This window comes from Hemicordylus capensis, chromosome 5 (assembly GCF_027244095.1).
Source record: "Hemicordylus capensis ecotype Gifberg chromosome 5, rHemCap1.1.pri, whole genome shotgun sequence".
Classification (NCBI taxonomy): domain Eukaryota; kingdom Metazoa; phylum Chordata; class Lepidosauria; order Squamata; family Cordylidae; genus Hemicordylus; species Hemicordylus capensis.
The window spans coordinates 105,082,968-105,110,009 of NC_069661.1; the positions used below are offsets into that span (position 1 = coordinate 105,082,968).

Consider the following 27,042-nt stretch of genomic DNA (forward strand, 5'->3'; position numbering starts at 1 on the left):
AGACTAAACACCATATAGACACCATAGAGTAAACAGCATTTGGGGGCCCCCCTGGGGCTGCGGAGGCCCTGGATTTTAGCCCCCAAATCCAGGGTAAGAGTGCCTCTGCTCCTGGGACATTTTACAGATGGGCAAACTGAGACTGAAAGAAAGTGACTTTGGACAGAGTCACACAGTGAGTCCACAAAATGGCTTAAACTGAGGCTGGCCCAATCAAGCCTATCTGTAATATCTATCATTACCTCACTGGTTCTCTTACAATGCCTCAGAGGAAAGCAAAGTTTCCCGAGATCAGGAAAATTAGAGAAAGGAAGCTCTTGAAATTTTATCATGTACTTCTTCCAAGCTTTCAGGGTCCCTGCTATTGAATAAAATTGTTATCTCAAGTAATCTTAGAACAGAATTTGAAATGGCAATTAGAAATATGCTAGATTTAGGGAGCACATAATATGCCTGCAGTCAAGCTAAGAGAAGACCATCTGTTATGGAGAATATCATCAGCATTTTCCCCAAGTTAACTGTGCAACACCTCCTGAACATTTGGTAATTAGGGCTGCAGCCCTAGATGTACTGCTTGAAAATAGGCTCTTTTGCAACAAATGGGACTTACTTACAAGTAATGATGGTTAGGATTGGAGTGTACATCTGAAACAGAACAGTCAGTATTCCACTGCTGAAACTTACTTAAAATGTGCAAGTTAAAAAAAATACGTTTGCCACTAAAAAATCAAAACTGTTCCATGGTTTATGTGAGGCTGCAATTGTCATATACTGTACATTAACCCAGACTTAAGTTCATGAATTCAGTAGAAATTTATGGACTAAAATTTCAAGTTAACATGCTTTTAATATTCAGAGGTAGGTGACATTAATTTCTTCTTCTTCTTTTCCCCCAAACCCTTTCATGGGAGATATCCCATGAAAGGGTTTGGAAAAAAAGAAAAAAATAAAGAAAAAGAACATGCCTGAGTACAATTCAAGGAAGTCCAGAAGTGTGGGAATGTAATAGAAACCATCATTTGTCTACTCAGTGCTAGGAATCTGCTAAGTTTTGTGTCATCTGCAGGAGATTCCAAAGAAACAGCTGTCAATATTTTTTAAACACTTATTTAGTTGTAGTTTAGGTGATCATGTTTCATTGCCTAGCTCATGACTTGCTGCTGCAACTATGCCAAAAAGGCTCTTCACCTGTTACAAATCTAGAACAAAGTACTTAATCTCAAAAAAAAAAAAAGGGGGGGGGAGAAAGCATTGAGATCAACTAGAAATTTCACTGTGTGATTCCAGGTTTTTTTTCCTGTGGCAGATATGATAAGCAGTAGGATTTCTGGCTCAAGTCTACTGTGCTTAATAGAGATTTCTCTAAGCTGATGGAGCATGCTGTACAGCCTTACTACATGCCATCATGGATCTGTTCTGCAATTGTGACGATGCCAGAATTGCGCTCTGAAATATTGTCAAGGAAGAACTGGAACAGGAAAAAACATTGAATCAACAATTTGCCTTCTAGCACAGCACGTGGTTTGGTTTGCTTGCTCAAGAGACTTCCTTCTTCAACAATATCCATCAACCTATGTACGTTCTGGATTGTATCTGTAACATGAAGCCAAGAAGCTTACTTTTAAAAGGAAACCTGAGATTCTCCAAATTCTGCTCTGCTAAATAGTTCTGCTCAAATTATTGCACTGGAGACCATGTTCCATACTCTATGTTGTAAGAGCAGACATGCAAATTCCCAGACTCCATGGAAATAATTAATGCTCTGAAATGAACAGGACTATTTTCAGGTTGAGGAACTACTTGACACAATCAAGACTGCCAGAAATTACGAACTAGAAAAGCTAAAAGTATACACATGCATTTTAGGAACCTTTATATCTTCCATTGTATTTTGATTTACTACTATACAACAGCATCCTTATTAACTTAGCTAGATCTACTTTTGTGAGCTTGTCCGATATATAAACACTCATCTATCTGAATCCCTGCTTATTCTAATATACTAGACTTATCATTCAGTTATGGGAGTTGTACTGTAATTTTGATTGACTGTGTCAGAAAAAAAAGGACTTGAAAAAAAGGACATGAAGTGTTAATACAAGCTTAGTTAGGTTAGACCAAGTTAGACAAAAACAGATTTCTTTTTACAAAGGGCTACCAGGAAAGCAATGTGGATACTTTTCTTTGAAAATATAAACAGCAGCAATAATTCACATCTACCTCCTTCTTGTGACATTTTTACTGATCCTAATAAAAGGCATTACACTATTGTTTCTCCCCCCACCCTCGCCAATGGACCCACATGTCTATCTATTTTTTAATAGAAGTGGAAAAAGTTCACCAGATAGTAGACTTGGCAAATCAGCATTGCATGGAAAAAGACTACCAGCAACTGAAACATTTCATTTAGGATAGGAAACTGTGGTCACTGCTCCTAGGTTACAGAGTGACAGAGCACCAAAGTATCTAATTGGCTTCCAAGACTATAGTCCCATACAGACAGACATGGAGGGATAAAGTTGTACTCACATACAGCTGAGCTGCCAAAAGTGAGTGCAGAAGTCCCACCTCCAGTGTGTCAATAAGTTGCCAGAAGTGAGTGCAGAAGTCCCACCTCCAGTGTGTCAATAATTCCCCTTCACTCCCTCTCCCATCACAGTTACAGTGGTCATATGAAGAGGTGACATCATAAGAGTGAAGGCGGGTGCTTCCATGATCAGCAGCCTGAGATGCACCAGGCTGCCGATCACAGAAGCACTCACTATCACACAGCAGTTTCCTCTTCAAATACCATAACTGTGAACAGAGCAGGAGGAAGACTGAGGGGAAAGAGCTGAGGTGGGACTTCCACACTCACTTTCAGCAGCTCAGTTCTATGCAAGAACAGCTTTTTAATTTAATTTAATTTATTTATTATTAAATTTGTATACTGGCTTTCATTAAGAGAATCTCAAGGCGGCTAACAATAAAATTTAAAAACACAAATTATAAAAAAGACACATTAGAATATTGAGCTAAAAAGTATAAAAAACAAATCTGATTTTTAAAAAGAATAATAAATTTAAACACAAGCATAAAAATAGTACAAAATACAAGAAGCAGCAGTGGAGACAATCATATAAAAGCCTGGGTAAAAAGCCACAATTTGACATGCTTTCTAAAAACTGTGATGGAGACTGAGGAGCGGAAACCCACTGAGAGAGCATTCCAGAGTCTGGGGGCAGCAACAGAGAAGGCCCTGTCCCGAGTGCACGACAACCTAGCCTCCCTCATTGTCGGCACCCAAAGCAGAGCCCCCTCAGATGACCTCGTCAAGTGGGCAGCAAACCTTGGGAGCAGGCGGTCCCTCAAATATCCTGGTCCCAAACCATTAAGGGCTTTAAAGGTCAAAACCAGCACCTTGAATTGGACCTGGAAACGAACTGGCAGCCAGTGCAGCTCTTTCAGAATGGGTGTGATGTGCTCCCACCGGGCAGCTCCAGATAAAACCCTAGCAGCCACGTTTTTCACTAGTTGTAGTTTCCGGATATTCTTCAAGGGCAGCCCCATGTAGAGCGCGTTACAGTAATCCAGCCGTGACGTGACTAAGGCATGGGTAATGGTGGCCAGATATGCCTTCTCGAGAAAGGGACGCAGCTGGTGCACTAGCTGAAGCCGTGCAAAGGTACTCCTGGCCACCACCTACATCTGAGCTTCCAAAAGCAGAGCTGGGTCCAGTAGTACCCCCAAGCTGCGTACTTGATCTTTCAAGGGGAACGCAACCCCATCCAGAACCGGTAAAATCTCCTCATCACGATTGGCTCTCCTACTGACCAACAGTACCTCCGTCTTGTCTGAATTCAATTTCAGTTTATTGGCCCACTTCCAACCCATCACAGCCTCCAGCCCCCAATTCAGGACATCCACCGCCTCCCTAGGATCAGGTGACAAGGAGAGATAGAGCTGAGTGTCATCCGCATATTGCCGACAACTCAGTCCAAGTCTCCGGATGACCTCTCTCAGTGGTTTCATGTAGATGTTAAACAGCATGGGGGACAAGACCGAACCCTGTGGGACCCCACAAGCCAATGGCCATGGAGCCGAGCAGTAGTCCCCCAGCACCACCTTCTGGACCCTCCCCTCAAGAAAGGACCGGAACCACTGCAATGCAGTACCTCCGATTCCCATACCTGAGAGGCAGCCCAGAAGGATACCAAGGTCAATGGTATTGAACGCCACCGAGAGGTCCAGTAGAACCAACAGGGACGCACTCCCCCAGTCTATTTCCCGACGTAGGTTATCCACTAGAGCGACCAAGGCAGTCTCAGTCCCATAGCTGGGGCAGAAGCCAGATTGAAAAGGGTCCAGATAATCCGTATCATCCAAGACCCTCTGCAGCTGGGATGCCACCACATGCTCTATCACCTTGCCCCAAAAGGGCAGATTAGAGTCTATAGTTGTCTGGGTTGGAGGGATCAAGGGAGAACTTTTTGAATAATGGTCTTACCACCGCCTCCTTGAGGCACAATGGCATCCTGCCCTCCCTTAATGAGGCATTAATAATCACCTCCAACCATCTACCTGTACCCTCCGTGGCAGCTTTTATTAGCCATGAAGGGCAAGGGTCAAGAGCACACGCTGTCGCCCGCACACTGTTCAGGATCTTGTCCACATCCTCAGCCCGCACCAACTGAAAAGAATCCAACACAACAGGATCAGATGGTCCCAGAGGCACGTCTGCCGGAACTGCCAAAACTCTGGAGTCCAAATCGGTACGGATGCGAGTGACTTTATCCACAAAGTGACACACAAACTGATCACAGCGGGCTGTAGATAATTCCTCCCCCATTACCTGGGGGGATGTCTGCACTGAGCAGATGCAATGGAGGTGGAGAAAAAGCATTTCTTTGCTGCCCGCACTGCCACGGAGTAGTCCCTAAAATGGGCTCTAACCCATGTTTGGTGACGGGTCAGATTCATCATGACTCTTCCTCCAGCATAGTTCCAGCCATCGCCCAAGTTGTTTCATTGCCCTAAGCTCCAAGGAAAACCAAGGAGCAGATCGGGCTCCACCAAGCTGGAGAGGTCGTTTAGGAGCAACCGTGTCAACAGCCCGGGCTCCTATTCCAGAGATCAACCAGGGCCTCAACAGGGTCACCAGCTCTGGACACTGGAAATGCTGAGTTAACTGAACTTGTCAGAAGCTCTGCTGCTTCTCCCATCACACCAGTGTTTTGTTAGGATGTCAGCCAGTGTATGCAAAGTGATACTTTTTATTGGGCTAACTTGGAGCTCCTCATCAGCTATTCTAGGCACAGTTGGGAAGAGTCCAACCATCTATGAGGGAAATAAATTTTTTACACTGCCTTCCTTCCTGAATTCAGCTATTTGTTGATCAGGACCTCTTGCTCTTATTATTTATAGCCCTTTCTGTGGTGGTCGTCTTGGTCCTTCAAAGAGATTAATGAATTTGTTCTCCTGCTTCCTTTCTCTTATATCAGTTTTACAGACTAAACCAGAATGTTCTTGAATACAAAATGATTCATCTCTCAGATAAACCTTTTCTCCTTTTTGGCTGTATCAGAATGGTTTCTAAACTAGTGCTTCTACTTTCTGAGCACCCAGGCACCCAAGCCAGTGGACTTATGCCTGGATATGTCAGGTGCTCATTCTTGCTGGCAAAGTCAAGCTCTCAAGATCTAGAAATGTGTCCAGAACCTGAAGCAAGAAGTAGTGCCAGGAAAACAAGAAAATAGTTCAAGGAAGGCACTGCAAGAAGGAGCTAACCTTAGTGCTAAAAAGTAGGCCTGTGCAAATTCAGATTCAAATGAATTTTTACGCAAAATAGGTAAAAATCTGTAAAATCCAAATCCATAGACACGCCCCCCCCGCCAACAATCGGATTGGCAAAGTCAGAACTAATTCCAACATTTCAGGAATACTTAAACATCCAGAAGTTGCAAAATGGGGCCTGTGACACGTGTTGGTGGAATTGTCACCCATGGTTCAATTAAGTGGCTAAAATAATGTTCCTTAGTTTATTTTTCATGGGGATTTTTTTTAGTGTGTGTGTGTGGTGGGGGGAAAGATTGAGAAAAATGCAAACATTAAAAAATTAAATGCTTTTAGCTTGTGTGTTTTTTAATTTTTGTTTTAACGGCTAAAAATGGTGAAATCTGGTTTGTTTCAAGCCATAATTTACAAAACGTTCTCGGTCTGGATCTGAAGAACTCCCTAGGTCCACCATTCCACCCACATGTGGATGAAAAGGAATATTCCTTTGATTGTATATTAATTTTTGTTTTTCCCATTGCAGAAGCACACAGCTAGTAAAAGTGAAAGTACTTTGAAGGTTTCTGTTTTTGTGGTTAGAAAGAATTTCTCACTTTCCCTTCCAGCCATTAAGGAATTATAAGGTATAAAGTCTTTCTAATCCCTGTGGAAGAAAAAGTTAATATAAAATCAAAAGAATGTCCTGTTCCCTCCACATGGGGTAGAATGATGGTTCAAAGAGGGGCATCAAATCCAGAATATTTTGTAAAGTTCTGGCTTGAAACAAGCCATATTTCACCATTACTAGCCATTTTTATTTCCCCGCTAAAAAATCCACCAACAATCAGAGGAGTGACCCATAGCTTTGAAAACAACAACACAGAGTCCTGCTGATGTGGACTTCATGTGTGACAGATTTCATAACTCTATGCCTATCCATTCTGGAAATATAAAGGGGTGGTGTTGGAATGGGCATGTTGTTAGCCCTTTTCATGAAGGCAAAGGCCAGATTCCTCTACATGCTGGTGGAATAATGACCCAGGGAGGGTTTTCAGTATTGGATTTTTTTCTAAAGTTCTGGCTTGAAACAAGCCAGATTTCACCATTTTTAGCCATTTAAAAACAAAAATTAACCAAAAATCAGGAAATTGATTCACTACAAGGGGCCTTGACCTTCTTCTCCACGTGTTTGATAAGTTTCAAGGCTCTAAAACCAACCAGTGATTTTTTGTGACTTTTTTCAATCTTTCAATTGACCACTATGAGGGAAAATTCCTAATTTAAGTCAGAATTTGGATTCATATTCCAAATCCAATCTGATAGCCGACATTGCTAGAGCCCACAGAATTGGAATCTGACATTGCTGAAGTTGGGTCAGGATGGATCTGAATCTGAATTTTCTGAATGTACACAGGCCTACTAAAAAGCAGGCAGTGAGCACTGGGTACCACATGATTCCCCAGACCATAAAGATTCTGTTTTGTGGTGTTAGGTCAAACTACACATTACTTTAAGCACATCACCACCACCACTGCAACTACAAATGGTGATGTCATGTCTAACTCATTCTCCCAGGGGTTCCAAATAGTTTTCAGTTTGGCCCTTGGTATCCTAGCTGGATATGCCTGCAGATCCCTTCTCCAATCAGTGGTATCAGTGACACAGGGATATCCATTTGCCAGGTCTCCATTGTTACCTTGACTCTGCCTGTCCCTCTCTAAATGAATAGATGTCTTGAAGGCATTCAGATGAATGCCATTATCACAGGCTCACTGAATTAAGAAACACACAAGAGGATAACGTAAGTTGTCGGATGGTCTACATACAAGAGATTGTTCCATAGCTGCAACTACCAGATAATCACAGATCAACCTATGAAATCTAGATGCTCCCTTAGTGAGTTTAGGCCAGAAGTTAAACTTGAAACTGAGAGCTCCTGGTTGACAGCTCAGTCACTACACACTACACTACACTACACTAGCTCTCAAAGGTGAAAATTTCTAGCCTTCAGGCCCTTAGCTTTCTTTATAGATCTGGCTTTAAATCTGGATCCTGACTTGTGTATGACTGTTCATTGGTTCAGTATTATTATATTGCTGTCTACATTCTTATTATTTATTATAAATTTATTATTGTGAAGCATCTTAGACAAACAACTAGAAAGGAAGCATACAAAGTTTTAAAACAAATCTTATCACACGGACAGCTAGTCATCTGAGGTGAGTAAGGATTATCTCCAAATGACCAGATGGGGAAGGTTTCAGAAATTGGAAGAGGGGCCATTTTACTTTAAGTTTCCTTAATGGACAATAATGGACCACAGATGATTAAAGTTGCACTTCTGTGTACTTGTTGTAAGTAAATTGAATCAAAATCAGTGGGACTTCTGCATAAAAAGGATGAGGATTGTGTTTCAGGATAGATCTGTGTGGGCATGATGACCAGTAACTTCTCTGGAATGATTTACAAAGCTGTCTTGTAATAAAAAAAACACCCCCCTCAAGTTTCTTAATATTTTGGGACAGAATTTGATTTATTGTGGTGACCCAGTTATAGCAAGTCTGTGCCTTGACCACAGTAAGCTGGTGTTTGGAACAGAAATAAATCCAAGCATAACTTGAGCCAAAGACATCCAGATGCTCAAATGGTCCCTTTTAACTATGGATCTTCCCTACTTTCTGGTGTCAGTCCATGGTGAAACACTGTCTTCATGTTTCCTTTTGGTGAGATGTTAGGATGCTTTTTTAACCATCTTAGTGGGAGCTGCTAGTCCCATCACCTGAGACTCAAGACATTTAATACTTGAGTAGAGTGGACAGATGCATCCCACTGAAATGCAGATGCATCATAGTATAAGCACATGTGCTTAAGATATAGAGCAGAACACTGCTTTCCTTCAATCTCCCAAATAATCACTTATTGATAGAATAAATACTGCTGAATTAGTTTTAGCTTATTCAGTTCTAAGGACAACCAGGTCCATTGTGAGATTAAATTTTATTAACTATTCTTAGGAAACTGCTATGGTCAGTTCTGTAACAAAACCTGCAGAACAGGCTACTGCAAACCAAATAACGAAGACATGAAGGGTACAGCAGTTGGAGGAAGGGTCTCATTTTTTAACTGAGGGCAGGGTCCTCGGTTGGTGAGACTTCATGTGAGAATAGGTGTTACAAATATGCAAGCACCCCTGTTTCATCTGTGAAATGTTGGAGAATATGGATGTCACAAAGGTTGTTTGCTTAATCTTCAGGGAAGGAGGCCAGCTAAACTGCTCAGACAGTGCTCTCTGCCAGATAATCCATTGAGCAAATAGCTAAGGTTGCACGGCTGTCATTGCAAGGTTAAGATGTTGTACTGTGAGCAGAAATCATTGCTACAAAATGGCTGAAAACTGCAGGGGAGTACAAAATCCAAATGTATTTTTGTAAATGAAATGTTAATCTCTGCAAGCAGTTCATTTTTTTTTTTTGGCAATTTCACTCAGTGTTGTTTTAGTTATAATGGATGCTTTTGTAGAAATGTCTGGGGCACGGTAGCACCTGTATTCAGAAACCTGATGACTTCCACACTATAGCTATGTGAGCTAATGATGCCACAAGATGGAATCAGAACAATTTCAAATGTGCATACAATTACTGTGTTTTAGGCTCAAACTAGGCAATATGCCTATTGTATGATTAGGATCTATGTGTTTGCATTAAAAGCAAACAAACCACATGGTAGCTATGCAGGGCCCTGATCCACATTTCTTACAAGGAGCCCAGAGTGGTGTACAAGGTAATATTTATTCTCACAACAACCCTGTGAGGTGGGTCTGACTGAGAGATAAGTGACAGGCCCAGATTCACCCAGTGAATTTTTCATGGCTGAAATGGATCTCCCCAGTCCTACACTGGCTTTAACCCTTTGCTCCTGCAATCCAGATTGAAGCCTCTGCAACTTTTTTTTTACCCCAGAAGGAAAGCACCCAGTGCATTTCTGATGCAAACTGCAGCTGCTGCTGGTGATGGGAGAAGTCTCATCAGTGAGATGGTGGCAAAGATTTAAAGGCTGCAGCAGTCTCAATCAGGATCAGTGCCCCAAACATAAAGACCCAATCACACAATAGTATAATCTGCTTTGCCTCCTAGACTCATAATTTTCTGCCTTTCTGGATGGATTCATACTACCATAAGAATGGACTAAAATGTTGGTTGGGAGAATGCAGGTACAGTTAGAACATCTTATGAAATACACACCCAAGTCCAAGGTTTTCAGTGCAGACTGACTATTATGAAATCAACACCAACACTTCTAAGAAGTGGTCAGCAAGTAGTAAAGTGTCAGCCCATCACTACCATGGCTGTCACCTCTCCCCTTCTCCCTTGTGCTTGCCATGGGAGCCAGGTTGCTGTCGCAAGTACCAACTCTGTCTGCTGCTGTGGCAGACAAGACCAAAAAAGAATGGAAGGGGTGGAGAGGGCCAGACGAACTTTATCTGCATAACTCCACCCATCCCTTGGTCATGCTGGAAACATATTTTCCCCTTCACTGTTCTTCTTTTGGGGAGAGGTTAATGATTCCTGATTAGAGGTTCATTAGAGGTTCATGATTCCTTGTATCTGCAAGTTTATGGATTTGTGGGGTGGGAGGTGGAGAGGAATTGCATTTTACTCTTTACCTTTTTGCTCCCTTTTATTCTTTGGCTTCTGTGTCAAAGGCAGTTGGTATGTTGATCTCCAGTGCTAGCTGTACAAGTAGCAGCTAGAGGTAACTTATTGAAAAGAATGTTCTTTTGAAAAGCACCCATTGGGGGAGAACTAACTGAGAAAGTAAACCCAAAAGAGCACTTTAAAATAATGCAAAGGACACTTAAAAACAGAAAATTATGTAATAAAGCAATGTGATACATGTATTTGAGCATTAAATGTTTGTAATTTAAAGAAATGTGGCAGTAATTCATGCCTGGTGGGATTTTGTAAAAACACTTTTAGAAACTGGATGTTTTTAGATACTTAAAAAGGATTAGTTTTCTGAAAAGTCCCTTCCTCCCCACAAAATCCTACTGAGCATCAGTTTCTATAAGGGTGACATTGTTTCCTATTCAGATTAAAGGTGATTCGCATTTCTTTTTAAATGATCTCCTCTCCATCAGCTTGCAGATCACTCACCATTGGAATGGTCCTGTTCTTTAAGTACTTTTTTGCTTCCTCTATATGCTTGGCACAGTTTACAGGCAATGCACATATATGATTCCCCATTCTCAACAGTATCAACTGATTTTTGTCTAAAGACCCCTCACATCTTGCTTTATATCTACAGAAGTAATTCCTTTTTCTTTCTTTTTCTTTTTTTGCATCCTCCTGGTCAGTTTTCCATATATCTTGAGAGTGGTTTATCATCATTTTGAAAAATGTTTTCCCTTCTTTCTAAAGGCCTATTACTCTGTTCTTTTGATTCCAAAATATATTTATTTGAGACAGTAGCTGTAGCAACAGCAGTAGTTGGACACTGCTTGGCAAATTTACTTGTTAACTGAAGATATTTTTGTATCAACTTGAATTCCTTTTTGGATTTCTTTTAGTATTTGGGATTGTGCACTACCACCACCACCATGCTTCACTCTCCAATCCCTGCAAAAGCATCTAATTTATATCCAGGTTAAAATAAACCAAGATTGGTTGTGTTGTCTGATCTCACCCATCTCAGCTTGTTCTAACCTACTTGCTTCAGCTAATCCATGATCTGTAACTCACTTGACAACACCATGATACAGACCTTCGGTTGGTAGATTAGAATAAGCCAAGACTGGTGGGTTCAGATGATTCAACTAGTTGTGACTTCTTATAACCTAGATAGGAAGTAGATGTTTGCGAAGCGGTGCAAGGGTTATATCTCAACTGTGTAATCAGTTCATGCACCTTAATGAGTAAAAATGTAAGAACTCTTTTGCTCACTTCTTTGCATCCTTATCCATGGCTACTACCAGGGGTACCTCATGTCTCTTTGCTTAGGTTCAGTCCTGTAGTATATGATGCAAGACCGCCTGTCAGAACATTCATGGATCACCTGTTTGGAGAAGGGGTGGAGAATTATAGCACACATCTGTCACTTGTTCATCTGTTCTATTTTTGGTCCCTTTTTTCCCAACAAAAAGAAGAAAAAGAAAAGCAAGAAAGACACCATGACAGTTAATGATTAATAGATACAGTCCATAATACTGTCAGCAGGAAGCCAATCTTAGTGTGGGAGACACCTAAATAATTGAAGGGGAGAGGTGAGAGAGGCAGCCATTAGTTATAGCTGATAAGGGAGGCTTTCTGGTTGGGCAGGCTGCCCTGTTGAAAGGGCAGCTTTACCATCTGTACAGTTGTGTCTTCATGAATGCTATGATATGCTGCAACACACTTTAAAAGACTATTTATTTCAATGCAAAAATCTACACACTAATGTTCTAGCTACACAGGGGCAATGAAGTTCAGAGCTTAGCATGTTAAAACGCAGCAGATCACCAGTGGTAGCAGGAAAAGCTAGTTAAGTTGCATAATTATAACCGGCTAATAGCCTCAGCAGTTTATAATTCTGTTTTGTCTAGTGATGTTGCAGACGTTGAAATACAGTTTTTTGTATGTTGACTCCAACCCCTCCCCAAGCACATGTTAAATCGAGCCTAGACCCCTTCAGTGTTTGGGTCTAGGTCAACAAGGACATATATGGGCCTTCACTACCACCCATTTCTCTCCCCTTAACTTACCTAGCAGTGGTATCGAAGGCTTGTGGTGGGGCCTCCATTCTGATATGCTGGTTCAGCAATATCCAGGGCTACCAGGAACTATTGGAAATGTTGTCCCATGAAGTCCCTGTCATCTTATTCAAGACCATTACAAATTGAGCTCTGGGATGGGGCTTGAACTAGTGATGGGTGTTTATAATTCTTGCTCTCTTTATCCATTATGTTTGCTTATTGGTGAATATGATCCAGGCAAAGTTCAGCACATTTCATTTAACTGAATGGGAAAGATTTAAGCTCCTGCTTATTTTCTCCCAGTGAAATTAATAGAATCTAAATGTTTTTATCTTTGATCATATAGTGTGTGTCATGTTTTTACTGTGGGCATGATCCACCCAAAGTTAGACTCTTCCAAATCCAACAGATTTTAGTGGGAGAGATAAATATGTGCTTAATTCTTCCATTGAAAGCAATGGGTTGTGTCTCGTCCATTGTCTTTGTTCTCTGTCATAAGGATTTGCTCATGGAGGCCAGATGGGCTAAACCACCGAAGAAGCAGAGGGGCTTCTTCCTTTTGCTAACAGTCCCCACATTTTAATGAGAAGTTTCCCAGCCAGCCTTCTTACCACTAGAGAATCTGATATGACAGCCACAGTGGAAGTCATCTGAGATGACAGGAGGCAACAAGATCGAGGCTCAACCTTTCCTTGGAGCTCATGAGTACCTCTACAGTGTGCAGGAAGGAACTGCAGTTTGAAGAGCCAAGCACCAGCTCCAAGCCCAGGTGTGCAGAGAGAGAAGACAGACTGCCCAGTGATGAACTAACGTCTTGTTTTAGTTGCACTTGCAGTGAACTACTTTTCTTCCTGCACATTTGTGCTTCTTTCTTTCCCTCCATCTATGAAACAGCAGAGGCTGTTTTTCACCAAGGAACCCTGTAAAGATCTTGTCCACCTGCCATGACAGTTGAGATCCCAATGGGCTTCATGCCACTGTAATTTCACAGAGTTAATAATATCACTCCTATTCCATGGACCAAGTCTTCAGGCTCTTGGCATATGTACCCCACATCCTATTTGTCATCAAAAATATGGTGTAGATTCAAAATTTTGAACACAAGACCTGCCAATGCATTATGGAAAAAAACACCCTTATATAAGAGGTGACTTGTAGGTACCAGGACTGCAAGATTCAGAAGGAGGTGAATTGATTACCCCCACTCAACCTTCATACTGATTTGTCAATCTCAAAGAGTTTTAAAAGAAGCTTGTGAACATGAGGAACTGATGATGAAGAAAAGATGCTTCATGCAGAATAACCTGTTGAAACTAACAAAGTTTGCCAACCTTACATAACAGTACTTTTAACTAAATCACAGTCACAGTCCTACAGTAAATATGTATTATAATAAGAGATGTGATTCTGAAAATACCCACATATTATCACGAGAATTAATTTAATATGAAGTTCTCATTTATTCCACAGGATTGGAGGCTGTTTGATTGTGATCGACCTTAGGTCAGATCGCAACCTGCAGATCACAACCATTAAGGTCAATGGGCTATGGAAGACAAGTTAGCTCAGTTGTTTTAACCCTCACAGAAACCTCTGGAGGACTGAGCAACCCTTCTTGTTATAATCAACTAGTGGCACAAAGTTAATAGTTTGAGTGGTTTTAACCTCATGAACCCACATGCCTTCTGAGATCTTGATTACCCAATAACAGAAGAACTGTCATGTGCAGTGGCAAAAAGGCAGAAGCTTTTCTGTTATTTTCTTAGACTTCTGGACACCTCAGAGAGTTTAAGGTCCATTTGCCATTGCTGATATTTAGACAAAATTTAGAAACCTTCCATTTACTTTAGTCAACTTATTTTGATGGTCAATATTGGTATATTATTATTTCTTGTTTACACAGTCAGACAGGTGTTATTGACTGATTTGTTTTATCCAGACATCGGGTCCTTCCCAAGGACCTGGGATGGCTGAGTTTTATTATCAATATTGTTGTTATTATTATATATATCATCGCAAAATATAGGCTGTTCCCAGTAAAGTTGTTTTTTGCAATTGGCTGGTGGTGATTTCTGTGGTCCCTATGGTGTTGAGGTGCTCTTCAAGTTGTTTTGGAATTGCACCTAGGGCACCAATTACTACTGGGATTATTTTGGTCTTCTTCTGCCACAGCCTTTCAATTTCTATTTGTAGCTCTTTGTATTTTGTGATTTTTTTCTATTTATTTTTCTTCTATTCTGCTATCACCTGATATTGCTATGTTGATTATTTTAACTTGTTTTTCTTTATTCTTGACTACAGTTATATCTGGTGTATTGTGTGGCAGATGTTTGTCTGTTTGTAGTTGGAAGTCCCATAATATTTTTGCATCTTCATTTTCTACAACTTTTTCAATTTTATGGTCCCACCAATCTGACTACAGGTAGCTTGTATTTTTTGCAGATGTTCCAGTGTATCATCCCTGCTACGTTGTCATTCCTTTGTTTGTAGTCAATCTGTGCGATCTTTTACAACAGCTGATGAGGTGGTCAGGAGCATAACTATAATAGGGCAAGGGGAGACAGTTGTCTAGGGGCCCCCTGCCTTGGGGGGGGGGGCAGAGGCAAGTCACATGACTGACTCCTCCAGCTGTGCACCTGCCCAGGCTTCCTTCAGTTGTACTCATCCTCCAAAATTGATATGAGTGTTAAGACCTGGAACTACCAGAACAGCATATCTTTCTCTAGTACCATTAAATGACTTGCATCATCCACAATTTACAAAACCTTAAAAAAATTTAGGATGATGTTCTATTGTGATTGATTGATATATATATATATATATATATATATATATATATATATATATGCTTTTTGTTAGCTCTATTCAGCCTCATTTAAGATTTCTTTACTTCATGAGCTGAGCTTCAGTGAGGGGGGGACATTTTAAAATCTTTTCTCTGGGCCCACTCCAACCTTGCTATGCCCCTGTAGGTGGTCCACTGTTTCATCTGCTTCTTTACAAAGGTGGCACTTGCTGTTTGTTGTTGATTTTTCTACTTTTGATCTTATTGCATTTGTTCTTAGTGCCTGTTCTTGTGCAGCAAGTATTAAACCCTCTGGTTCCTTCTTCAGGTTGCTATTCTTAAGCCACTGCCAGGTCTTGATGATGTTTGATTTTCCACTTATATTGTGCAAATATTGACCATGTAGTGGCTTATTTTTCCATTTTTCTGCTCAGTTCTTGACTTGTTCTTTCTTGTAGGCCTGCTTTGTTTCATTGGTGTTGAATAGTTTCGCATTATTGACCATTTGAAGTGCATCTTCTTCACTGTCCTTGATATATTCTTCGAGGCCTCTTTTCTCCTCCTCTGCTGTTTGTTGGACTTGTAGCATTCCTCTTCCACTTGAGCTGTGAGGGGGGTATAGCCTATCTACATCACTGTGGGGGTGCAGAGCATGATTGATGGTCATTATTTTCCTGGTCTTACAATCTAGCATCTCTAGCTCTGCCTGGGTCCAGTCTATTATTCCTGCAGTGTATCTGATATATATATACCAGTGTATCTGGTATAGCCCAGGTGTTTATGGCTTGTATGGTGTTCCCGCCATTGAGTTTGGACCCTATAATTTTTCTAACTCGCCTGATGTAATCACTTCCAATTTTTCTTTGAACTTCAGTGTGTGCGATGTTATCAGCCTGGGGAATGGCCAAGTATTTGTAATGTTCTTTCTCTTCCAGGTTCTTGATGTTGCTTCCATTGGGCAGTTCTATTCCTGTTTTTGTTATTTTTCTTCTATTCATTAATAATGCAGTACACTTGTCTAGTCCAAACTCCATGATGATGATTCCTATTAATCTCTTTGGGATCTGATACTAATAAAAGGAATTCCTCCTTCCTCCATTTAAGAGGGACACTTGGCAGGCCTTACTAGATCTGAGCTGAACCCTACCATACAGATATGTACCAATGACATGATTGTGAATTGGTACATCAGGCCTAGTCCTGAGCCTACGGAGTGAACTCTGATCCAGAAATGAGACTACCAGACTTCTGGGCCATTACTGAAGACATTTGTCCATCCCTTATTTTCATTCTGGGAGCTTGTATTGAATGGCTAAGAAGATAACAGAGAAATGTTTCCACGAGGAATTGGCAACTAACTCTGGCACTTTAGTCAGGTCAAGTTTTGTCATGGAAATATTCTTTTAAATCCCCAGTAGCAAATAAATATATAATGACTATGTGGACTGCAGTTTGTGTACATCAAGAACAATGAGAGTCTGTTCCATATGAATTATAAATGAGACACCCAATAATTTCAACAGATGCTACCTTCGGGCTACAGTGACACATTTCATAATTCTGTTGTACATAGTTTGTCTCTAAATAAGTGTTATACTGAACATCTGCCTGTCAGCTATCCATCTGTTTTTGCTTTGATGGTCAATTTATTAAATATAAATAAATAAAATAAAATATTGGACACCAAAAGGTATAGGTAGCTATGTTTACAGCCATTTTTCTGTTTTGTACTAAATTATAGTTATTTCAGGTAATCTTCTGAGTGATCTTTTGGGGGCCAGATTGGCTTGATAAGATGAATTGAAGACACTCTGAATGGCCATGGATTGCTCTATGTTGGTAACATCCCCCCCCACCATAATTGAATGTTACATTAGGTTTTCATGACATTAAAACTCAGTTTGCTTTGAAAAAACAAAGCAGGTACTAAGTGACCTGTTTCAGTTATTAAGATCTTATTTAATTGTCTTGAGGTAGTGCAGCTATCTTTAAAAAGTGAGAGCCAAATCCATCTAAAATTAATTGTGATTAACAATGGGGATTGCTTAATTACATCTTTGCTGGAACGAATCTTTGGCTGGATTGAGGGCCAACGATCTTCTTCTAAAGTTAAATTTCAGATAATTTAGAAAGAATGTCTGAGTCTGAGCTATGTTCATAAAAAGCACATTCCTCTCCATGGAGTCTCAGGTCTGTTTGATATTAAGGGCTAACATCTTGACTAACAAATCATGCACATTAGGAGATTCTGTAGAGATGGGCTGGGAGCCCTTGCTCAACTGCCCTCGTCCTCCTGCACTCACATTGGTGCACAAGAGGGAAATACTTCCAAATGATCCACAGATCCTCCTACCACATGCTGCACTTCATTAGTCAGGATGTCAATCATGGAAATATATCCAAATCTTCTATGTTATACTAGATGAAAGCAGATAACACTGAAGGTTTTTACATTTTGGTGGTTAATATTTTCTATTATTATTATTTTCATGAATGTCTGAAGTCTTGCCTTAAGAAATGTAGCATGCAAAGGCTTTTAAATAAAAATAAATAGTAACAGGCCAAATCTGAAATAAAATAACTCTATGAGTTAATAAATCTGAATTTCTTCCAGGGGTGTCGCAAGGTTGGATTGGGCCCAGAAACGAGATTTTAAAGTGACCTCCCTCAAAATCCAGGACCTCTGCACACCCCAGGCCCCCAAGGATTTAAGTCTGATAAGTACGCTGCCTGGAAATACATTTCACTGAATACACACACACGCACACTTCACAATATATAGTGATATACATTAAGTACTATATATTTGTGCTACTTTTAATGCCTAGAACACACTAGAAACACTAATTAGGAGGTTTTTCGCATGGGGCTTTTAAAGCCCTTTAACACACATCTCCTCTGAAATGGAGGTGCTGCATTCACATGTTGGCCAGATTTACCCTGAAATCCCTGCGAGCAGTTCACACACAATTCAGGTTTTTTACTGCTCATTAGAGTGTAGCCTGATTTATATGCAGAGTAAAAAAAAATGAACCCACTATTTTGGGTTGGTTCTTTGGGACAACTTCAATTTCACAGTAAAGCCTCCCAGTAAATTTGCAGTAAAGCCTGCTGTGTGTAAAAGTCCCAGGTAAATGTGTGGAGAATTGCAGCCTCAGGTAGCAAATCTAACCACATTTAGCTGGAAGTACATTTCATTGAAACCTAAGGGACTTACTAGCAAGGAAAGCATGTCTACTTAAAAATAAACTCCATTGCATTCAACTGTCTGAGATCCTTCGCTGGTAAGTGCATATAGGATTGCACATGCTCAAGGATGTAAATCAAACCAAACTAATTTGTGCTCCCAGCATATTTTGCTCCCTATAGGAGACCAGTAGGTCCCACTGAAGCAAGGAAGATAGGTGGAGAGAAATAGAGAAAAGAGCAAGAATTAGCACCATTCCTCAGGAGAAAAAGAGGTGGGGGGAGAGAGAATGAGGAATCTGCCTCTTCTTGGTAAAATTTTAAGATAGATGATACATGCCAGGGCTCAAGGAGCTCCTGAAGTTACTCCCTCTGTCCTAAAAGTCATTCTCCCTGCTCCCCAATGTGGAAGTAGAGCTGGTTGTGATCTCTCACTGTACTGTGATAAAAACCACTCTCTGCAGGTGCTAAGAAGCAGGGTCATCCCTTGTGGGATGAGGGGCTGGGGGGCAAATCAGCATGTGCTGGACCTCCTTAACATTTCATATCATTACAGAATCATACTGACTGATGACATACAGTGTAAATAGTGTGAGTGAGGTTTTTGGACATGCCCAACCAGCTTGGCATTTCTAAAGAAAAATAAAAGTACAACACATGCTTCACAGTTCTCACTCAGACCTTCTGGATTGCAAAACAACTTGAAAATAAGTGCATGAATGAATGAATGAATGAATGAATAGATAGATAAATAAATAAATAAAATATTGTTTGTTCCAGAAGTTTTTGTAATTTTCTGCCATGAAACAAGCTATTTATAGGGCTTTTTAGATAGTTTAAAAAAAAAAGCCAGCAAATTTTCCAATCTGTTTTAAATATTCAGAGACTTCTCAGTCTCTCCCCACCCCGCCCATATCAAAGCCCTATGGCAAGCAGATCCTTATGGGGGGGGGGCAGCAAAAGGAATCATACCTCCATTACTAAGCAGGCAAAGGCTGGTCTGTGGTGTGCAGAGGGTCTGCAGAGAACTGTGGTGGGTAGAAGGCAGCCAGCGATGGCCACTCTGCCTGCCTCCTTCCTTCTTTGCTGCCTGCCTGCCGGGCACTCAGGTTCAGGCTTCAGGGACGCCTGCACAGAGGCCTCTCTGGAAGCCCTGCCCACCCGCCAATCAGCTGAGAGGCGGGGAGAGAAGGCCCTCTCTAGCAGCTTGCAGACTGGCTGCTTAGATTGCCAGCCAGGAGGGCTGGCTGAGGAGCCTTGGGGCTCAGTGAGTGGGCAATGGGGAGTCATGTGACATGTCTCCGGGGAGCCCTTCGAGGCAGTGGGCCCCCAGACGACTGTCTCCCCTTGCCTTATCATAGTTAAGTTACGCCCATGCTTTCTTCAGATCTTATGGTGGCCATGATCTAGAATAGGTCAGTTGTATGAGGGAGCTGTGTGTATGTGTGTTCGTCCACTGTATAAAAGGCTGGAGGGGAAATAATATCCTGTGTAAAATATGTTTAAAGTAGACCAGCTGTAAAAGATGGGAAGAGAAACAGTTTTAAAAGCTTATTTAACAGTCAAAATAACAGTTCTGTAACCAAGCAAGTAAACTACCCTACTTTCTAAGTAGAGAACTCAGCTAACAGCAGAACGTATAATTAATCAGTAATCCAAAAATCTTTGGTTTAAAATGTTAAGCTTCTTTACATTTTCACTGGTGCTCTAAAAAGAATGGAAATTGCAAGTCAAGGTGCCCATCTTAATTTCCGCGCTGTATAAGCTGTAAATACTTTTTTACAGTTTGGTATATGATGATGGCTTTAGAAATGAGGCTCCATGAGCCCACACTTTGCCTTGGTCTTTCAGTTGGACATTGGGGTGGGGAGGGATGCATCCAGGCAGACATTTAACAGGTGCAGTTTCCCTAATAATTTCTAGAGATGCCCCTGATGAATTTCTGCCTGATGCATCAAGGCAAAGTGTGGGTGCATGGAGCCTCATCATTTCTAAATCCATCACCATGTACCAGGCTGTACTAAGTCCTTACAGCTTATATGGCACAGAAGTTAAGACGGGGACATTAACTTGCAATTTCCATTCTTTTTAGAGCACAAGTGAAAACGTAAAGCAGCTTAACTCTCATTTTAAACTGAAGTCTTTTGGATTATTCATTTTCCAGGCATTTTAAAAAGGAAAATGTAATTAGAAACTATGGGGAAGAGCTTACCCAAACCATAAGGTAAAACTTCCTTATGTTGAACATCAAAAACTTTGTAAAACTTTTAACTAAATCATACTCTGCCTGCCTGAAAAAACACAAGTAAATTAAATTAGTGGATTAAGTAATAGTGACAATATGATCCCACCTTATGATTATCCAGCAGTGAATAAGGACACAACAAATGCTTTAACAATCATGTCCCAAACTACAGATTAAAGGTAAAGTGTGCGGTCGAGTCAGTGTCGACTCCTGGGGACCACAGAGCCCTGTGGTTTCCTTTGGCAGAATACAGGAGGGGTTTACCATTGCCTCCTCTCACGCAGTATAAGATGATGCCTTTCAGCATCTTCCTATATAGCTGCTGCTCAATATAGGTGTTTCCCATAGTCTGAGAAACATACCAGTGGGGATTTGAACTGGTAACCTCTGGCTTAGTAGTCAAGCCATTTTTCAGCTAGTCAAGTCATTTCTCAGCCACATTATGTGGCTAAAACTACAGATTAACTTACCAGAAATTTCCCATAAACCTCACAATTCTCTTGCTTGACTTAATGTCTTTCAGGATTGTGTTATCAGCAAAATAATGTAAAGGTTGTACATAGGTAGCCATTCACACCCACAGACACAGGTGTACACACAGACACACAGGTCTACACATACGCAGGCACACACACACATACACTCCACCACCCATTCCAGCGCGCTCCTTCTCATCCCAGCCTTGGAAATCTGGTGTTCCCTGCCCGCTGCCCTGCCCCCAGGGCTTAGATGGCTTCTGCCCCCAGGGCTCAGATGGCCTCCACCTTGGCTGGAGGTTGGGGCAACTGGCAGGGAATGCTGGCTTTCTAGGGTGAGGTACATGCCAGAATAAGCAGTGGGCTGGAGTGGTGGGCTGGAGCAGCAGCAGTGGGCAGCAGGACCAGGGCAGTTGGAGACGCAGAGTGGTAAGCCAGCCACCATGTTTTTGGTGGGCAGTGCTGTAGGCACTAATCTCAAACGTGCGACTGCACAGACTCTGTTAGCACTAAAAATGCATTTTTCTGCTGCTTAAAACCCAACTCTGATGATCAGTTGTAGAATAACAATCAGTTGGGTCCCAGGCAGATAAAAAGGCACTTTTCTGGCATGCAGTCTAAAGGCTGAAACCATGCAAATGGACTACAAAAGCATTGAAACAGCACTTTCTCTGTTAAAAAAATGTTGCCAATCCTTTAAACCCGTTCAAAAGAGAAAAACTTTAAACTGCTCTATCTAAGCCTTTTTAGACAGGTCGTTTTAGATAGGGCTGGATGAGGGAGAATAAAATGAAGCTGAATCCAGATAAGACAGAGGTACTTATTGTGTGGGGTCAGAACTCCAGAACAGATCTATCCGTTCTAGATGGGGTCACACTTCCCCAGTCTGGGAGTACTCGAGTACTGGAGTACTCCAGTCTGGGAGTACTTCTGGATTCACACCTCTCCCTGGTTTCTCAGGTTGAGGCCATGGGTGCTTTCTATCAGCTTTGGCTGATACACCAGTTGTGCCTGCTTCTTGAGATCAATGACCTCAAAACAGTGGTACATTTGTTGGTAATCTCCAGACTTGACTTCTGTAATGTGCTCTATGTGGGGCTGCCTTTGTACGTAGTCTGGAAACTTCAGTTGGTTCAGAATGCTGCAGCCAGGTTGGTGTGTGGGTCATCTCGGAGAGGCCACATTATTCCTTTGCTGATGGAGCTATACTGGCTGCCAATAGGTTCCCAGGCAAAATACAAAGTGCTAGTTATAACTTATAAAGCCCTAAATGGTTTAGGCCCTGGGTATTTAAGAGAGCGTCTTCTCCACTATCAGCCCAACCGCCTATTGAGGTCATTGGAGGAGGTCCTGCCAACACCTCTGGTGGCTACACAGAGACGGACCTTCTTGGTCGCTGCCCCGAGATTGTGGAATGCACTCCCCACTAAGATACAAACCCCCCCCCCCATCTCTGGCAATTAAAAAATAATAATCTGAAAACCCATCCTTTCACCCAAACTTCCTCAGCTTTTAAAAATTTGTCGGTTTTAATTTTGTAGTTGATTTTAAATTGTTGAATTGTTTTAACTTTTTATACGTGTTTTAATTGTTTTATGTTAACCACCCAGAGACAAAGGTTTGGGCAGTATATAAATTTGATAAACAAACAAACTAATAAACAAACACATAAATTTCCCAATGGATCTTCACCAAGTTTGCAGGGGAGGCATCTCTCGTCACCCAGACTGGACAAATAGTTTTGATTTTATAAGAAATAAAATGTTCAAGGCTTATAATCGTGGAACGTTGAAAACACTCTCCAGCTTAATTATACTGGCACAATCTTGCCAGTATAATAAACTTCTATTTTATCCATCCTTAAAGTGACTTTGAGTGACTTAGTTTGTAGTACCTCCACTCCTATGACACCATGTTGCCTCAGCAGAAGTCCTTTACATTCTTAGATATGTAATATTTATACAGAGACTTTAAATGGTGGCAGTGAAATAAAGGAATTCTGAGAGGAAGAAAAATCATAATTCATACGAGTGCATGCTAGAAACCCCGCTCACGACAATACCAAAAGTGTGTTTTAAGCAGCAAGATCACACAAGTCATGGCTGAAGCAGTAGATAAATTGGGTAGTTAGCATGACTGAACTGGTTCACGGCATAACCATAGGCAAAGATTGTGAAGATGTTGCAAGTAGCTGACATTCAGAGCAAGGATGCACCTGTGCCATGAGAGAGCAACCTAACAGAACTACCCAACTTACTGCACCAGTGCAGTGGAGAAGCAGTAATTTTTTATGCCTTCCCCTTTCCCAGGAAGTCCTCTTTGACACCTGAAAATATGTCCCTGAGGGCTTGCTCTTTACGTCAGCCAGTGTCTTCTGTTCCCCTAACTTCTGCAAATTCTGTTTATGGCAAGTTGATCATGCTTTGAGCTTACTCTTGATTTGCTCTTTTTGTCAATTTTTACTGTATTATTTCTGCTTTGCTCATTTATGAACTCAGAAATTTCATAAATCTTTTTTAAAAAAATTAACCTTTCAGTTAATTCTAGATTTTGTCTTGTGTCATTCCTTATTATCTGCAACAGAAGACATTTAGTATGTTTAAAGGAATGGCTAACAGTCTAAAGCTAGAGGCAAGGTATGAAAATTTTATGACAATCCCTGCATAAATGCATGTTTATCACTAACAGTTACAGAGAAAACTATGGAAACGAACTACCACATTTGCTGAAGACTTACCGACAATAGAAGATTGGCTTGCCAAGGCAGAAAGTGTTCTGTTGCACCTAGTACTACAGTAAGTCATTGTTTTGTAGTGGTGCTGCAAAATACAGGATGCTTACACTTATGTAGTAACTTAGGGATAGTGCAGTTGTTCTAGGACATTATAGGTGGAAGTCAGTGTGGCAGTGTCAAAACCCAGCTGTGCCCAAACCCCAAGGAGCTTCTACCAGGGAGAGGATGAGGATCCAGCCCCTACAGGAGCTTCTAGCACTAATCAGGATCCTGCAGCAATCACAAGCCTTGAGGGATAGTTGGAGCTTACTCTTCCCATGGACGTTCCTCTCAATGAACCTGAGATCTTGGGGAATCTCATCCCCCCCATTTGGATCCCTGGTCCTACTCTAGGCCTTTTTTCATTATCTCCAGGACCATAAGAGCAGCAACGCTGGGTCAGGGCTGATGTCTAGCACTGGCGGAGGCCCAAAGCATCGCTTCCCATGGGCCTACTTGGGAGAAGGAGGAGGGAGCAAGCCTCAGTGCAGGCCCTGGATTAGAACCCAACTAAATAAAAATAAAAATAAAAGGTTGGGCTTCCAATTCTCTTTGCAAGCTCCTCAGTATCATCCAGACACTTGCTGGTGCAACAGCTCTTCACCAAGAGCTCTTCTAGAGACTGCCCCTAAATCTGTGACTTTGTTTTTCTGCTTTTGCTTCCCATTGCACCCATCCTGCCCTCCAGTTCCAAAATGGTAATCAGTTTCTTGCTCCTGACTCTCAACTTAGCTCCTGCACCATCCTCAATTTCCAAGCTTGATCCATGTCCTGGACTGCATGTGACCTGCTACACTTTCCTCAGGCTGTACATACAGAGGGCTGAGGCAAGATGGGGAAGGATATCATTAAATACAACACTGGGACCAAGGGCCTCCCCACATGTATCTCTTTATCATTTATTGGAGCCAGTGTAATGTAGGGGATAGGATTGTGGACTTCAAACAGAAAAACTTAGGTTTGAATCCCAGATCTGCTCTGAAGATTACAATCTCTCAGCCAAGTCTATTTCTCAGGATTGTTGTGAGGACAACATGAAGCAACAGCCTGACCAGTGTTCACTCTAACAGAAAATCCCAGATGTTTTTGACTACAACTCCCTGCATCCTCAGCCAAAGCCCACTGCAGCTAGGGATTCTGGGAGCTGTAGTCAACAAAATCTGGGATTCCTTTTTACAGGGAACACTGAGCTTGATCTCTTTGGTGGAAGGGAGCAATACAAAAAAGGAAAGAAAGAAATAAACTGTTAAAAATTTCTTCCTTGATATTTTGCTTGAAGGCAAGACACTTTACAGAACAAAACAGAGAACAATTTTCATGTAGCGTAAAATAGTGAGACTAATAATGCAGTCTTATCCTCCTTGAATTTATTTAAACTTTTACTACGGCCATCTAAATTAATAGTCACTACACATCTTCAGATTCTATATGTTCACTGCATTGTGCGAAGAAGGGCTTTAATTTGTCTTGTTCTGTTGTGCTTCATACTTTGTGTTGCTTGCTGCTGTAATATCTTTGCATACTAGAATTTTTTATTGCTGCATGCAATGTGAATTGATGTCAAGTTTATTAATTAAGTTCTGGATTGCCACAGTGGCCTGTGTCTGTTGATTTTACATTTGCTCCTACTAACATTTGGTTTGTTTACATTATGATTGTGGTTAAATTTTGTAAGAGATTAAGAGGATGCCTGCCACACACTGAATACTTTAACAGTTACATATTTGTTACTTCAAGGTCACTTTACCAGTAGCTTACAACAGAAAAACGAAGTCTCTTCTTCAAACAGAAAATTGTCATCCTGAAGTGTATTTTGATTTCAGGGCAAAAGCAAGTTTATTAAGTAGGCAAAGAAAGGGTTAAGCAATGCCAAGTGCTCCTCAGCTAAGAACTGTCACTTCTAGAAGCTGCTTTTCCCTTGGAAAAACAGGTATGGGGACTTAAATACACATGTTTGCCTGTAATAGGTGGTCTGGCTCACAAATGCAGATAATCCTTGTAGTATCTTGACTAATTCCTGTCATGAAATGGTAATTCAACTACTCTGAATCAGACCTATTAATGCCATTTCAAATTCTGTCTTTCAATTCAGAAGACTACACTGCAGAAAGGCCATGTGGTGAAAGATTGGTAAGGCAGTTTCAAATTCGATACTGTAAATGTCAGTGGCTAGGCAGGAGACAGATGTTTGTTTCTCTCGCATTTGTAAACAAATTGTTCTGGTAAGAACTAATCTGCCTACTTTTCTTTCACTATAATCTTAATTGATAATTAGCATCCTCACACGTTAGCCCTCTTGCACCTCTAATGTTCATGTGTCCACCATCTTGAATTGGAGTGGATGATATTATCACAAACTACGTTATTGAGGTGTCCCTTTGTGTCACTCACTATAATTGAACCAAATTTGGTCCAAATCGGTTAGACAGTTCACAAGTTAGCCCTCTTGCACCTCAAATGTTCATGTGTCTGCCATCTTGAATTGGAGTGGATGACATCATCACAAACTACGCTATTGAGGTGTCCCTTTGTGTCACTCACTATAATTGAACCAAATTTGGTCCAAATAGGTTAGGCAGTTCACAAGTTAGACCACTTGCACCTCAAATGTTCACACGTCCTCCATCTTGAACTGGGGTGGAAGATATCGTTACAAACTACACCATTGAGGTGTCCCTATGTGTCACTACAGCTGTATCAAATTTGGTCCAGATCGGTTTCCACTTCACTTCAAAGGTTCACATGTCTGCCATCTTGAATTCAAGTGATGACATCATCACAAACTATGCCATTTAGGTGTCCCTATGTGTCTCTACAAGTGTACCAAAGTTAGTACAAATCAGTTAGGCGGTTCACAAGTTAGCCCATGAGTGACTCAAAAGTTGATAGGGGGACACACATGGACAAACACTGAATGCCAGGTGATCTCGATATTTTTCTTAACGAAAGTAGGCTAAAAAAGCTTGCTTGCTGTTTTTTTGTGATAGGCACTTAATGCATGATTAAAACACAATACCTTTTTCTAACCCTGTGGCAGCATTTTTAGCCTCCTTTCTATAAGGAAAGTAGGGATGTGCATGGAACTGGCTCCGTGCACTC

The 27,042-nt window shown here is 41.2% G+C and overlaps 2 long non-coding RNA genes across 3 annotated transcripts in view; one reads left to right on the plus strand and one right to left on the minus strand.

Moving 5' to 3' along the window:
- Nucleotides 1-971: 971 nt before the first annotated feature.
- On the minus strand, nucleotides 972-19,535 carry LOC128328312 (uncharacterized). The gene is made up of 3 exons (XR_008309134.1): nucleotides 19,422-19,535; nucleotides 11,691-11,802; nucleotides 972-1,593 (listed from the first exon to the last, which is right to left on the minus strand). It is a non-coding gene; the product is annotated as an uncharacterized LOC128328312 (long non-coding RNA).
- Nucleotides 19,536-19,739: 204 nt separating this feature from the next.
- The window catches only part of LOC128328415 (uncharacterized), a 157,667-nt gene continuing 150,364 nt past the window's right edge, over nucleotides 19,740-27,042 (plus strand). For both annotated transcript variants that reach the window (XR_008309196.1, XR_008309195.1), the window contains exons 1-2: nucleotides 19,740-19,864; nucleotides 23,859-23,965. This is a non-coding gene — a long non-coding RNA (uncharacterized LOC128328415). The remainder of the gene's footprint in view (nucleotides 19,865-23,858; nucleotides 23,966-27,042) is intronic.